Here is a 15,798-nt window from a genome sequence, read left to right as displayed (position 1 = left end):
TCTAGAAGACCATTTGTATCTGCAAATGTACATATAGGTTATATATAAAATTAATTATATACATATGTAAAGAGACATGATTCATATCTCTATATCTATACCTGTACCTATATCTATCTATCTATCTATCTATCTATCTATCTATCTATCTATCTATCTATGTCCATCTATAAACAGAATGACCTATTGCCAAACTTCTTAATGTTTCCTTTATTACCATAAAATCCATTGAGAATATACTTTGGAGGTTATTTATACTCTGAATATCGGATTCCTAATCTGTGAAATGAAGGTAATTAAACACAAGCAGGCACTCAGCTGAAACTCCGGGATGGTCTGGCTCAGCTCCTGCTCCTGCGGGTTTTTCCTGCATGCACGGGGCCTGGCTGGGCAAGGGGTTCCTGAGTCTGCAATGCCCGAGGGGCCAGATGCTCAGTGAAGTCCAGAGCTCTGCTGAGCCCTTCCGGCCCCCTGCAGGGAGTCCTGCCCGCTCCCCACTCTTCTCCCTCATCAGCTAGAGGGTGAGGGAGCCTCTGCCCTTCAACACCAGAGCCCTGGTCAAATATCAAACTCCATAATATGTCTTTTTGATTCTTACCAGCTTGCTTTTCTGGCACACAGGGTTAATATAAGGGTCTTTCTATCTCCCTGAGCTCCTGTAACGATCGCATGAGCTGATAAATGTGAAAGATGTAGTCTTCTCCAAAGACGCACATACTGGTTGTTTGTAGCCCTAGAGACTCAGAGCTGTGCTTATCTGTGGCCCCTTGGACCCTGGGGTCTGTGAGTCACAGCTGGATCTCTTTCCTGTCACCACCTCTAAGTCTGTGACACAAGGTGCTGGGGTGGAACCTTTCAATGATGAAAACCTGAACAAGGAGCCACTGTGTTATATCTTAGTTCTTTATGAGGAAGGGACCCAGGATAACAACCCACAGTCCTTGTGAATTTCCAACATGCTTTCCCTGAGTTTTACATTATCTGCCCTGTACGTCAAGATGCATATTAGGAACCATAAACAGTAATAAATGAGGACACTATAATGAGGGTGGAAAATCGATAATAAAACAGGAAAACAATATCTTATTACTGGCTTGAGTGCAACAGAAATCAGGGCACATTTCCAAGATTAAGAATTAGATTAGAAAAATTGACAATGTGATAACTTTTAACAAAAGTGGAATTTGGCAATGTTGCAGAATATAAGAGGCGTGACGGCAATTGACGGGTGATAACACAGCGTTCAGTGGTGTCACTAATGCGAGGTGAGCCGTTTCATCTGTGAGAAGATTACCTGGGGGTTCAAATCACAGGGTGTGTTTTACTGCGTACTTTCAGCATAATCTGATGATGTCCATTTCAAAATTTGTAAATGTAAAAACCCCTCCTTTTTTCTAATTTACCAATTGCTAAATCACACACGTACGGTCTTCAAGCGCCTAACTCCATTCAAGTTCTTGTAATCTCATTTTGTAGGCTGCAGTGTGAGAAAGTGGTATAGAAAAGTCACAGAAGAGCTAGCAGGATGGGCCGGAGCTCTTCCCTCTGCTGCTACAATGTATGAGAGCACGGGAGTGCTCTATCGGAAGAGCGATCTTGCTCTCTGGGAGGAGCGGAGTTGATGTCATTTGTTGATGTAGGTCAGTACAGAGTTTGCTTGCCCTGTGCCAAGTTTTCTTTTTTTTTTTTTTTATTATGCGTTCAAGTTTTAAAATATTCAGCGTCACGATGCAGTATACACAATTTTGAAGTCCATTTTCCACTGAGGGGGTTGCTGAATGGGATGCAATCCCAACAGAGGTCTTGTGGGAGAAATTTGAAGTTTGTCCCGTTTGATGTGAATCCAATAGGATTTACGGCAGCAACAACAGAGACAGTCAAATTGTTTCCCATTTTAAATGGGGATGTTAGTGCTTATGAAAGCCATGGATTTGATGCCCCCCCACAAGGGCCTGAAGTCTTTCAGCCACGGAGTTGATAAGAGGGTAAAATATACATAAACCAGCAATATGAGCCTCCTAGCATGGTCAGAATTCAAGATGGGGGACACAAGGGCCAGGTCTAAATAGAAGCTCCTACACTAGACCAAGGGGTCACCTCATACCTCATGCCTCATGCCAGGCCCACTGTGCCCCTGTGGTATCCTTTATCCCTCCCAGCAGTCCATGTCTCAGGCTATGGATGGAAACTTGGGAGGCTTTGCCAAGATCTCAAAGTGACATAGTAGCCTCTGAAGGTTGACATACCTGAATACTAAGCCTAGCCTTCCTATAAATAATAGATCTGCACCTTGACTTACAACAAGACTATATTCTGGCAAGCTGGATGCCAGGTCAAAATATTGTCTGCAAAATGCATGTAATGTGTCTACCCTACAAAAGATCCTGGCTTAGCCCCATGGCACACACTGGTATGCTGGTGACTCGACTTTTTGACCTTGGAGCCAACTGGGAGCTGGGATCACTGCCTCGGTCCAGCATCTGAGAAAAGTTAGCACTGGCCCCAGGAAGAGCCAAATACAAATCTCAAGTGCAGGGGCTGGGGTATATTTCAGTGGTAGAGCACCTGCCTAGCATGTGAGAGGCCTTGGGTTCAATTCTCAGAACCACTAAAACCAAAAAAAAATTTTTAAACCAACTTTGTGCACTCTTTCTCCTAAGTCAGTTTTGCTCTTGCACCAGTGTAAAGGAGGAAAACCTGTCTGTCGTGCAAAGTAAAGCCCCCTGGAAGGTGCCGGGTGGGTGAGCTGGGCAATCACGCACAATAGCACAGGAAGTCAGATCCGAGCCAGGCAGGCTGCAGGCAGCCCCTGTGTCAGCTCTGCTGCTGGGAACACAGGCCCAGGTGCAGAGGGCAGATGCACCTGGATTGTAGGGAAACAGGTGGAAGGGGCACAAAGGACGCTGCCCAGAACCATCACCATGTGCCTGACCCAGGAGCATTCCAGGTGCTGCTCTAGAAGGTCTGTGATGCACACACATACAGGCAGAGGCTGCCACACCCATTCTCCAGGGAGCCAGTCTCTCCTCCCTCTCCAACCTTATGCACAGGACAGAAAGTGCCTGCTGACCACAGGGCTTAATTTTAACCCCTCTGTTTCATCTATACACATGCACTTTGCAAATGGCTGTCCCAGGCCTGGGATTTGTCACCTGGGGTTGGAGACCTGTGAACCTGGAGCTGCTTGCCGTCCAGCAGCAAGAGAGTAGCAGGAGTGAGGGACAGCAGCAGGACAGGCTCTGCAGGAAGTCCTGGCTCCAGTCTGCCCTGACTCCCACAAAGTGCGGAAGGTAGAGCCCACCTCTTCACTTGAGCAGATCCTGCTTGTGCTCCTCTCCCAGCCTTTCAAAGAATTCTGAAAAATCTGAACCCGAGAGCCCACACCTGGTCCATGTGAGCAAATTCCAGGGAAGGGAGACCAAGGAGTGGGCAGGGGCCTGGACATTCTGTGCCTGGCAGCGTGGAAATGGCCATAGCTCACAGTGTGATCCTTCCTCCAGCAGTGTCTCCCGGCACCTGCCAGAAATGTAGAAGCCTGGGTCCACTGAAGGGGAATCTGCCTTTTCCTACTATCTCCAGGATATGCACAGAGCATTGAAATTGGAGAAGCTTTTGTCAAAGGGACACCAAAGTCACCTGTTAATTGAGTGGTGTACCTGAGGCCAGCCAGCAGCTCAAGGCAAAAGCCGAGCTTCCCTGATGACTGTGCTATGGAAAGCAGGACAGATGTAGGGCACGAGGATGTTTAGACTCCATCTTGCTCAACAGTAGGACTGTTGAGACTGAGCCCAAGGACACAGAAGGAGGTCCCTGAAATCGTACGGTTGGTCACATGTGCTGAGCCCAAGAGGACAACCTCTTCTCACTGTACAGAAAGACAGACCAGCTGCATCTCACTCCTCAGTCTGTCTGTGCCCAGGTCTGCACGTGGAGAACAGAGCAGCCCAAGTCACCTCACCCCTCAAGAGTGACGGGCTCTTCCTCACCATCACGCTCATCCAGGAATCTGTCCTCGAGTGGCAGCTTCATCCTAAGTGATTCATTCTTCAGCAAAGTCCAGTAGCTTTATGAATCTGGAAAGCAGTAAAATCATCAACATTTCTTAAGCTTAAATTAAGTTCAGATCTTTCTGTTCCACTGAAGTCATAGCAAAAGGGATGTTTTCTGTGCAGCTCTGCATTTGTTTATGGGCATCTGGGAGCACCAAGCACACCAGCAAACAATCTCTAAGCAGGACTCATGTTTGTGCAGAAATTTGAAGCTTGCAAAGTCCATCTTACACAAAGAGCTTCATCTTGTCCCATTAAACAACACATGCAAAAAAATGTTTGCACAGATGCAAATTAAAAACAGTAATAATATTAACGCTGATAATGGTGTTAAATGGATAGTAGAGATGATAATAAGCCCTATGGGACAAATATTTAGATGTTGTTGGAATTAATGTCCATGAACACTTTCAGTAGTGACGGGTTGAGTTTCCTAGCTAGGTCTTGTGAAAGGTGCTTTTACCAGAAGTTAAAATCAGGGAGTCCCATGCCCATCACTGACCCTGTGTTTTGAGTAGCAAGGTAGGAAAAATGACAAATTCCCAAAGATGTTCTTATCCTCCTCCCTGTCATCTACGATGGTATTTCCTTAGCTGGCAAGAGCAACTTTACAGCTATGATTAAGAATATGGATTCCAAGCTGAGAGACCTTCCCGCAATGTCCCAGATCAGGATTTGGTCTGAATCTTTAGAGACGGAGGTTCCTTTAAGGGCTGGGGGAAAGACTGAGACACAGAACAACACACAACCTCATCGGATGGCTGGCTGTGGATGTGGAAGTAAGAGAGCATGTGGCAGTGGATGCTGGAGATCCCTGGAAGCTGAAAGGACATGGCAATTAATTTGATCCTAGAATCTCTAGGAAGGAAGGCAGCCCTGTCGACGCTTTGATTTTAACCCAACAAAACCAAACCTGTATTGGTCTCTTTAAGAGACTATACTGTGTTATGTCAGCCCCTAAGGTGATGGAAATTTGTTACATCAGTAACTCATAGGAAACTAATGCAGCTACAGGTATCACTAGGAAGAAAATATAGGGAATCATCTTTGAGTCTATGCTGAGGAAATGGCAGGAACAAATGGAAAGAGTTTTATGCTGCTGAAGGGATTCTTTGCTAGGAAAGAAGCAGGTGGAGAGGGTGTGGTACTGGTTTCTGATTGCTTAGTAGCCCTGTGGACTGCAGAGCTGCCAGGTGGTTTGGTTCAGTTGTGAGCTGGGTCACTAATTAGCTGTGCGACCTTGGGCAAGCTATCCAACCTCTCTGTGCCTCCGGTTCCTACGCTAATAAACAGGAATAAAGACAATGGTGATGCCATGCGCTGTGCAAGAGTTGCGGAAGTTAACATTTGCAAACACCAATATGATACCCGACATGTAGTAGTTGCTGTCTATTCTTGACACATGGCTTGAATCCACTTTAGGGATTGTAACCTGGTCTAAAAACTCATTTAGGGTAGAAGAATGAAAACGTTTGGAGCATGTGGCACAGGGAAAGAATACAATCCAGAGATTCTGGATGAAGCCACAGCCCAGCTAAAGTGATGGGTGGTTTACCTGGCATCTTTGGTCTTCTGTTTTCTCTCTCTAAATAAAAGAAACTAAAACTACAGTGTCATTACTGTAAGATTGAGATGTGCTATCATCAGTGCACACAGCTGTCTAGTGGAGCTGAGTCTACACTGAGCTGTGCCCCGTACTTGATGTCGACCACCTCTTTACCTTCCCAGGATGTATGCAGGAGCTACACTGCCTTCCAGGAGCTGCATTGTATGGAAACCGCTTCTCAAGGTATAGGGTAATGTACACATGACATGGTTATGCCTGAATGGCTTTACGGTGTCCACCTATGACTTATCACTGCTAATTCTGCAGTAAGATCACCAAATGTTAGCAGCAGGCTGCAGCCATTCTGTCAAAGGCACCCCTGCCCTCAGACAAACCGGCCACAGTTTTGTGTGTGGATGTTCCCACATCCTGATGATGGAATTGCCGGCCGCCTTAAATAAAGTGTGCCTGGCAATCTGTGAGGGTGGATGTTTTTAGGAGCCATACTCTGAAGAGTGACTAACCCTATGAAGGGATTGAGTTGGCAAGGAATTAGGTATCACCCCTAGGGGTGAGTTGCCCCACTCCTGGTTATCTGTATGTCTGAATTTCCAGTTACCAAGGAGGAAGGTGATGCCCCTGGAAGGGAAGTGACATTTGAGGTTCTAGGTGTTGATGTGGTGTTGCTAAGCTATGGCTATTCCCTGACACAGAAACCGAAAGAGTGAGCTTTCAAAACTGCAGGATCACTGAGGTCTGGCCTGGACAGCTGCTGCAGCCCACAGGGGTAAGACCTGTACCTCTCAAGATTCCACAGTGGATGACAGCAGAAAAATGTCTGCCTTCGCTTCATACCACAGAGCTTGCTTACCTTGAGCAGGTGAGGTGCTCTTCCATCTTTCTCTGTGCTGCCTCTCATCCGGTCCTCTCCATCCCAGCCACCCTGAGCTCAGCCCTTTCTGCAGCTGATTCCTTGGCATCCAGTGGTTTCCCTGATGGAAGGAAACAAGCATGTTGAAAGAAAGTGTCTGTGACACTCACAGTCTGAGGAAGGAGAACTTTAACTTGTCTCACAGTTTCGGTGGTTTTAGTCCATAGTCAGCTGGATCCACGGCAGAAACATCAAGGTGGAAGGAAGTTCATGGATGCTGGGAGAAAAAGGACAAGGGAAAGCACCAAAGAAGGATCCAGGCACTAGCATCACACCTCCATGCTCCCCTTCACTGTCCTGCCCCACCCAACACTACATGCTTCTTCAGGCATTGGTTCAGCACAAGAGTCTTCTGGGAGCTCTCTCTAACCTCACAGGACAGGGGGTTGATGGATTTTCATGCCACCCTGCATGTCACTAAACTACACCCTTTAAAAATCCAACATTTTATCAATCTACATCTATCTACCTCTATCTGTCTATTTACCTAGCTATCTATCCTACACCTGTCAGTGTCTATCAGACTGTGTGGACAATCTCCTGTCATTCCTACAGAAATGACACAAAAGGTATTTCTCAAACGTCCTTATGTGATACCCCCAAACGATTGTAGATTGGCAGTTGGGCATAGAATTACAGGTTGGGATTATCTATCTATCTATCTATCTATCTATCTATCTATCTTTCTTTCTTTCTTTCTTTCTTTCTTTCTCTTTCTTTTTCTTCCTATCTATTAACTATCTATCTATCTATCTATATCTATCTATCTATCTATCTATCTATCTCTATCTCTTCTTTATTATCTACACACACATGCATGCATGCATACATACATGTCTTAAAACTCAAATAGGCCTAAGAAGGTCTTAATACAGAAAAGAAAAATTCCATGAACTCTATCCTCACTCTGTTACTAACTCCTGGGAGAAAATACCTTCAAATGTTTAGCTGTTTTATTTATTTACTTCTCTATGTTTATAATAACCCTCTTACACAGCTACATATATAGTGTTTATTTTACACATTACCTATTAACTTCCTGTGATATGAAGGCAGAAATATTTTTATGCTCCCTATCACATGATTAATGGATTTCACCTTTCTCTATCCTCTCAATACTGATCAAATTGTATGTGAAATTTTTTGTGAAGACCATGCCAAGTTGTCCTGGCTGAGTCCCCAAGTGTTTGGTGACTTTAGTCTAAATTGTCTTTCCCTATTCTAAATTGTCACTGTTGTGTTTTGGATCCCTATCACTGACTCATCCCAACGGTTATACATATGCTCCTCCTGAAGCAGTTGGAGAATCAGACCATCTATGGGCTCTGGTTTTTTTTAGGAAACATCCTTTCTTTAGTTTTCTAAATCTCTGCTTTGGCTTGATCCTATTTTTCTGCAAACCACAGGGATCGCTCTGCAGCTTCCTTTCTTTCTGACCGTAGAATTCCCTTTGCTTCACTTCTGTGCTGGACCTATGTCCCTGCTTCCTGGTCTCCCTGTCCCCAGGTATCACCCTTCCTTTGGGTTCTCAATCCTCTGCCCTCTCAGGAGAAAGTACCCAGGAACTCTCCCCGAATGTCTGTACCTGACCTTCCTTGGCTATAGAATCCCAGGGTGGACCAACATTGCGTGCACCCTAAAGACTCTGAGCTACAATCTTCCAGCTCCCCTGACGTTCCAGGGCACAAGAAAGTGACTGTCTCCAGCTTGTGCTAACTTCTGAAAGGGTTACAGAACTTCCCTTCATCTCCACTGCTCGACAGTTGTCGCTTGGTCCCACTCATTTTACAGGACTTTCAAGAAATTATTAAGATTGTTTTGACATTTTTCATTCCTCTGTCTTTTCTCTTTAGTGGTCTGATTCAGTCTTGCATTCTTACATCTGCTAATCTGAGCAACTTTGTTGAAGATAACAATATGTAATATAACAGCCACTGTTAACTCCTATCATTTTGTTCTGAAACCCTGCATCATTTTTATTATGTTTTCTTCGTTTTGTCTTTGTCTATGTTGTTGGTATTTTGCTATTGTTCTTTTTTCGTTTCTTACTATTCTCTTTAAAAAATCATAGTTACTGTGGAAACATATTTTTTGTTTAAGGTAAAATTAACATTCATTGAAGCACACAAGTCTTCATCGTCACTCGGTGAGTTTTGGCCCACGCTCATGCCGTGTAACTAAAGGCTAAGACGCGGACATCTGGGGCACCTGGGGGTCCCTCCAGCTGCTTCTAGCCGCTGAACTGTCCTCCCAGCAACCACTGCTCTGAGTTCCCTGTTATATGCGTGTTTTGCATGTTGTAGGACTGGAGAAAAGAAACCATGTAGCGTGTTTTCTGTATCCTGCTGAGTTATCGCGTGCATTTCTCACACTTATCTGAGCTGTTGCCAGCACCAGTGGTATGCTGCCTCTTGCTTTTGAGAGTCATATTTCAAAACACAGTGCTGTTTGATTTATCCTGTGTGTGCATGTGTGTGTGTGTGTGTGTGTGTGTGTGTGTGTGCACATGTGTGAGCATCTGGTACTAGGAATTGAACCGAAGGCTTTTCCACTGAGATATACCCCTTCTAATTTTTTCTTATTTTTTATTTTGAGACAGGCTCTTGCTGAATCTCTAAATTGACCAGATTGGGCTTGAATTCAAGATCCTCCTGTCTCAGCCTCCTAGACTGGTTGGATTAGGGCCATGTGCTGGCACACTTACTTCCAGTGCCCTTTTAGTAGACTCCTGGGTTGTTTCCACTTTGTAATTATTGTCAATAAGGCTGTTATGAATGTTCTGTGCAATTATTTTGTAAAAATTCTTTCCAATTGTGTAAATTTTTATGAGTGAAATTTCTAAGTCAAAAGGTGGTGAATTTATAATGTTTTCAGAAACTGCCCTTAGCAGTAAAGGAAGCTTCTAGTTATTCCTTATCCTTGCCAACATTTAATATTGTCAGTCTTTTCATTTCTAACCATTTTGATGGATGTATAATGGTATTTTGTTGTGGTTTCTATTTGTATTTTCCTGCCAATTAATAAAGTTAAATATTTTTTCATGTTCTGATTTGCCAGTTGTGTATTTTCTTTTATGAAGTGTCGGTTACACATTTTATTCAATTATTTTTCTTCATACTGTTAATTTGAAGGGGGTTTCTTACACATCCCACATGCATAGGATACACACACATACATACTAAACATATGTATATATACATGCACACTCAGGATGCATTTTATAAGTACTATTTTAGTAGTTACAGTACATACATACCTATACTGTATATTTACAGTATATATGGTATCATAGTAGTTACAGTGTGTGTATATATATGTATATGCACATATATAGTATATATCTATATGTGTAAATATGTATCTTAATATTTATAGTGCATGTATACCTAAATACATTGTAACTACTAAAATAATTATGGAGTATATAGAGTACATATTTCATATACACAGGATCAACAGTGTGTACTGTAGCTATTACCATACTTTTTACATTTTTGACATTAATGAAATATACATAAAATTCACTCTCATACACACTTTTAAGTACACAATTCAAATGTTAAGTTCTAACCCAGCTTTCAGTCCCTGGGATATTTTTCTTTTGCTTTAAGTGTTTTCCTTTAGTACATCCTATTCTTTTCAATAGAGGCTGCATCTTCTTTTAGCTCTCTGAATTGTATAATCACCTTCTGTTCCCGCATTGTCTCATTTTCCTTTCTGACTTCGAATCTGCAGCTCCCGATTTCTTCAAACCCCCAGTGGATAGTGCTGCCCATGGACAATGGCCAGTGCTGGGGATCTGTGGGGCAGGAAAGCCTGGCAAACGCTTTCCTTCAAGGCAGGAGGCAACTTGGCTTCACGGTGTATTTCAGTACCTACGGGCCTTTGATGCTGGGCCGGTCAGTATTCTTGATGATAGGAAGCTTCCCACCATTGCCTGGCCAGGGTCTCAATAGGATCGAGTTTGGGGTCAAACTGGGTAGTAGCTGGCTCTAAGCTGTGTGTGGTGACTCCCCTTGGCATCCAGGAAGCTTTTGCAGACCCTGGTCAGTTCTCCTGGGGTTCATCCACATGGCACCTTCTTGTTCTGCTTTCCCAGAGACGAACGGCCTGGGCTCCTACCTCTGGAGCACACAGTACAGAGACACTTGGGGCCAGGGCATAGTGGAGGAGAGCACGTAGCCAGTCTTCTGACTTCAGGGCCACTTCAATCTTGACCTGCAGGTTCACGGCGTCCGTCCTCAGCCTCTCATCGGCAGATGCATGCACTGGTGTGGCTCCCCCTCATCCACCAAGGGATGTGCAGTTCTCCCATGGGTTCTCCAAGTCTCGAGAGCTGGCACCCTTTGAGCCTTTGTCTGGGGTTCCTTCTTGGTGGTCCTCATCTCTGGGACTTGGGAATCCCCTCCTTCATGGAGATATGGGAGGAGGCACTGCAGACTGAAGCCCATCACGTCCCTGTACAACACCCTGCCAGTGTCTGCTCGCTCTTGTGCCTGAGCTTCCCCAGCTGGGGTCACCAACATGTGGCCATGTTGCTCCTCCCAGGGTCTTCCCAGGACGGGGCAGGTGCACCTGAGCATTCTTAGTCCACCCAGAACTCTGGGCTCAGACGTGGAGCCTGCCCACCATGAATGTGTGCTCGGCACCAGGTCTGGGCCCTGTGCTTGCTTTTCTGTCTCTATTCCAGGCTGCCACCGGATCCTCATAAGGTAAATTGCTCTCAATTCTCTTAAAACACAAACAGCCTCTCCTAGTGCTTCAAAATAAGTATCTCTAAACAGGAAGGAGGCTGCCCATCCACTGTTGGTCCTACATGACATCACGGCTGGTTTGCAGTATTTAGAAGGTTAATAACACCTGCTTTTTAAATCACTGTTGGTCGCAGACCCCGGTGCCCACATCAAACACATGGGGTGTTTTGCATACATGGTGTGCAGGCAAACTTCCCACAGCGAGGGCCAGAGATGGGAGAGAATGTTCGCATCGCAGCAATGCCTTCCTTTTATTGAGAGTCTCCTGCAGGACCGGCATGTGCCAACTCCTTAGACAGACTCTCAGCCAGCCTGCCTTGGTGCTACCATCATTTTTGCTCAACTTAGGGAAAAGCTGCAAACCCAAGAAGCTAAAAAGCAGTTAATTTCTGACAGCGAGTATGTGATGAAGTCAGGAATCCAAGCAGATAGGATTCCAAACAGGACTCTCAACATTCACAAGCTGTTTCCAATTTTGGCCAGCAGGGCATATTCGGACGCAAGTTCACAGCACACGCAGGAAGAGATAGCCCGGCCGTGGATGTAACCGTTCTCCTCTACTGAGGGAATTGGAGAGGCAGTCCGGAGACGGGAGTCCAGCCGAGGCACCCCTCTCATTTGAGAGCAGCCCCCACCTTCGCTTCTGGTGTTGAGTTGGAGACTCCCAGAACTGTGCATGGAGTGCAAGCAGGAAGCCCCAGAGGCCTCGGTCCTGGTCTGTTCAGCCCGGAGCTCTTAGAGGAAAGGGAAGGCAGTGGCCATTGCTGCGGAACTGGCTGCTACCTGAGGGCTTTTTATTTTATTTTTTTCTGGGGTTATTGAGGTTGACAGGCAGCCAGTTAGTGAGAGTGACTGTCTCAAAAAACTGAAAAGAATAAAGCTGGCACCCTTGAAACAGGTGAATGTTATGCTATGTAAATTATAGTTCAGTGGATCTTTGTTTCTCTTTGTTTTTTGAGACAGGGTCTTACTGTGTAGTTCAGGCTGGCCTTGAACTCACTATGGAGCTCAGGCTGGCCTCTGGCTTGTACTGGTTCTCCTGCCTCAGCCTCCTGAGCACTGGGATTACAGGCATGCAGCACCACACCCAGCTCAATAGATCTGTTTTTAAAACTAAAGATACCAACGGCACAGGGGAGATAGTGCCTACAAAGGGTTGAAAAGAGCACGGACTACAATTCACAAAGCAGAGTGGCAGAAAGTTCAGCAACAATCTCTACTGTTGTTCGCTGGAGGAACAGGCTTGCAGAGCAGGTTCTGTTATCTGTGGCTCATCAGTACACTCCAGGTCAGAGACGTTCAGCTGCTACCTTGAAGGTGCACAGCACTGACTGTCAGGTGCAGGATTCCAGCCCAGGCCTCTGAGACCCTTGTGTTCCTGGCTTCGAGCTCACCGGGACTTGCACAGCCATTCGTGGCTGACAGGTCGTTAGTTCCTCCTGCAGGCGGGACTGCTGAGCTGGAGGGCCTGGAGGGCATTCGCAAAATGTCTTCGCTTCCCCACTTTGGTTTCGGGCTGTGTGAATTCTCACTGCCCCGTGTTTCGCTTTGAGCTGGGCTTTCTTGGGAGCTGCACGCTTCACGTGAAATCTGGCCTGAGCTTTTCTGATTCGGGGCTGAAACCGTCAGAAACTGCTGAGCAGGCCCTGGCAGCTCCCACATCAAAGGCGCTGGCCTGGGCCCCCAGACCCGGCTGGAAGGCCGGGCTGCCCACGGCTTCCTCGGGGCCAGGACGCAGTCAGCGCATCTTGTTTCGAGTTTCAGCCCAGCCCTTTTCAAGTTTCACCCTGAGCTGTTCACACCCAGCCTCTTCCCTCGCAGGTCTGCACCTTGCAGCGCGGGCTGAGGCATCGGAGCCTGGGCGGCGGGCGGCTCGGCTGGAGGCTGAGGGCTGCCACTGTAGGGTCGGACCGGACCGGCGTGTCGCTGGCTTTGTTCTCTAAGCCTTGGTGCAACCTGTGCACATGGAGCCCTGGACGCTGCCTTTTAGCTCCTCGGAACTCCAGTGACCTACAGGGCTGCGTGATTTGTTTTCTCTTGTGCTAAAAATTGAACCCAGGGCCTTTGCACTGAGCTGTATCCCTAGCTCTTTTTTTATTTTAAAATTTTGCTAAATCCTGAAGCTGCCCAGACTAAGTTTAAATTCACAACCTTCCTGCCTCAGCCTCCCTGGGTGTTGGGATTACATTTGTGTACCAGGACTACCTTGCCTGGCTCTAAAGTTGTATTTTGGGATGAGAAGACTTTAGCATTGGGGTTTTACTCCCCCTATTTTTAAAAGCAGAGTCTACAGATTTTCTAGTTTGTCAAACAGGAAAGGGCATAGATCGCAGATGGGTGAAAGGATCTTTCTAGAAGTCAGACGCAAAACAAGCCCCGGAGCCCAGCTCTGCAGATCCTGACCCCTGCCCTGGGACCCACACCATGGGGTCCCCAAGTCACCCTTGATCTGAGCCTTTTTGTAAACCAAACCTTGAGAAAGAGGGTTCATTACTTAATGCACCTTCACTAAAATAATGGCGATTTTCTTCGCTGCAGCCTGGCAACTTCCGCGAACATCTGGTCAGGGCTGGGCGGCCCGGCCCTCTCCGCCCACAGAGGAGTGGTTGGGATGGCCGCAGTGTAGAGCCCCAGATCCCCAGGGATAGGGACGCTACTGCCTAAGGCACCAGCTGCGGGGCTTGCTTGGCTTGCACAGCGCCTGCTCTCCGAACGGAGCTGCCACTCAACCCTGGGCTGTGGAGCATGGCAGTGGGTAACAGGGAAAGATGCCACAGCAGCTGGGGGCAGACGACGTGGAGAGGAGGCAGGCCAGGATGTGGGAGTGTCCAGAGGAGAGCCATGCAGCTGGACACACAGCTCCACGCGTGGACCAGTCGTGATGGATGGTGATGGCCATCCATATAAGACAAACCAGGTTACCCATCAGTCCTCTACCCCTGGGGTCAGCTGGCCTGGCTTGGGCCTGGACACCCTGGCTTGCCTTTTCATCTCCATAACTTCCTCTTCCTGGGGCTTCCTGAGCGGTAAGAAAGTCACACTGTGAAGCAGACAGACAAACCCAGTATGAGGATTTGGAGGCAAACTCTGTACTGATGCTGGGATAGCGTTATCCAACATAGGAGACACACACCAAATCCCGATGGGGTGACCCCCAGGTGAGAGGCTGGTACCCAAAGCTATGGGAGATGGGCAGGAGAGGAGAAAGACATAAAACATATTTTGATATTTATAAAGGGATGAGAGAGAGAGGGAAGAAAGGATGGAGGGAAGGGAGGAGGAAAGGGACTTGTGGACTCAGAGAACAGAGAAGGAACACCTAGCATGACCAGAGGGACACAGGTGATCATCAGATCAGATAAGACTCAGTGGAGAGTGGGTCTCTGAACTGAGTCTCTACTTGAGCCTATGAGTCTATAGGAAGGAAGCTCAGCAAGGTCAAATTCAATAAGCAAACTGGGAAATGTGGGAAATGCACGGACATGCTCACTATAGTACTTGGTAAATGTTTGCTAGAAACACCAAATTAGTAAACAATAAAGGCTCTTTTATGATGGCTTCCAAAGTAACTTTTCCTACAGTTCCTACTTAAGTCATAATTTTGTTTCAAGAATGTACCTCATGGAAAATCTCTTGTAAGGAACTGGGAATCCTATAGATCAGGAACCAGGACTATCTGTGGGAGTCAAGGGCAGTTATCTGCCCAACCAACATTCACCATCTTCTTGCTAACAGGCTGCAGTTTTTTTGAGACAGCAATGTCCCCCAGAGGGCACCAATCTTGGTTGGCAGTAGGCCAGTTGGGGGGTTTAACTGTAACTGACCTGAGGCACACTTTCCCAGTTTCCTTTGCAGTGGTGTGGTCATGTGACATACTGTGGTCAGTGGGATTCTGGGAAAACATTTACTTCCTTGAGAAGCAACAGAAATATAGATAGAATTCTCAAACTCAACAGCCTCAGAATTCTCTCTGGCTCCCAGGTACTAATGGACCATTGTGCAGTTTAAGGACAAACAGCAGCTGATCCCCAGAGGCTAGACCTGAAAAGAAAACTCGCTCAGAGGCTCAGTGCTGCCTCTCTTTGCCATAGGACTCCTAGCAAATTACTTCACTCAACCTCTGTTTCATTTTTGGAAGAAATGAAACAAAGCTCCAGTAGCAAAGGTTGATGTCCAGCCATTGTGTGTGAAAATACAGATGTATAAACTCTGAAAGTGTTTTCCAAAATGTCATTCTTTATAATATTATGGTACTGTTCCCTTGACTATTCAATCAAATTATTATAATTGCTATTTATAATTTTTCAGCTAATTGTATTTTCCTCATATTTATGAATATTATGCTGAAGGGGATATTATCAAACTGGTGTTTTCTAATAATTTTTCAAAAACACTTTGAGCATTTTCCATATTTTATGAAGTTAAAGGTAGATTCCATTGTGATTCTTTTTTTATAAAATTTATCAATTTTATTTATTTTTATTTAGTACTGTGTCACGTGATACTATATTTCTTTAC

At 45.9% G+C, this 15,798-nt stretch overlaps 1 long non-coding RNA gene across 4 annotated transcripts in view; it reads right to left on the bottom strand.

Annotated features, from left to right (window-relative positions):
• Positions 1–217: 217 nt before the first annotated feature.
• Positions 218–15,798, bottom strand: part of LOC102026799 — a 32,512-nt gene continuing 16,931 nt past the window's right edge. The window contains exons 1-4 of one of the 4 annotated variants that reach the window (XR_261949.1): positions 15,105–15,150; positions 6,467–6,587; positions 3,987–4,073; positions 218–1,294 (exon numbers count right to left, since the gene is read on the bottom strand). This is a non-coding gene — a long non-coding RNA (uncharacterized LOC102026799). The other 3 variants (XR_261948.1, XR_261950.1, XR_001235120.1) reach the window with 3 other exon arrangements.

The sequence above is a fragment of the Chinchilla lanigera genome, unplaced genomic scaffold (genome assembly GCF_000276665.1).
Source record: "Chinchilla lanigera isolate Chin_1 unplaced genomic scaffold, ChiLan1.0 scaffold00037, whole genome shotgun sequence".
In the NCBI taxonomy this organism is placed as follows: Eukaryota; Metazoa; Chordata; class Mammalia; order Rodentia; family Chinchillidae; genus Chinchilla; species Chinchilla lanigera.
Note: the sequence above shows the minus strand (reverse complement) of the source record. Positions and strands in the feature narration are given on the sequence as shown.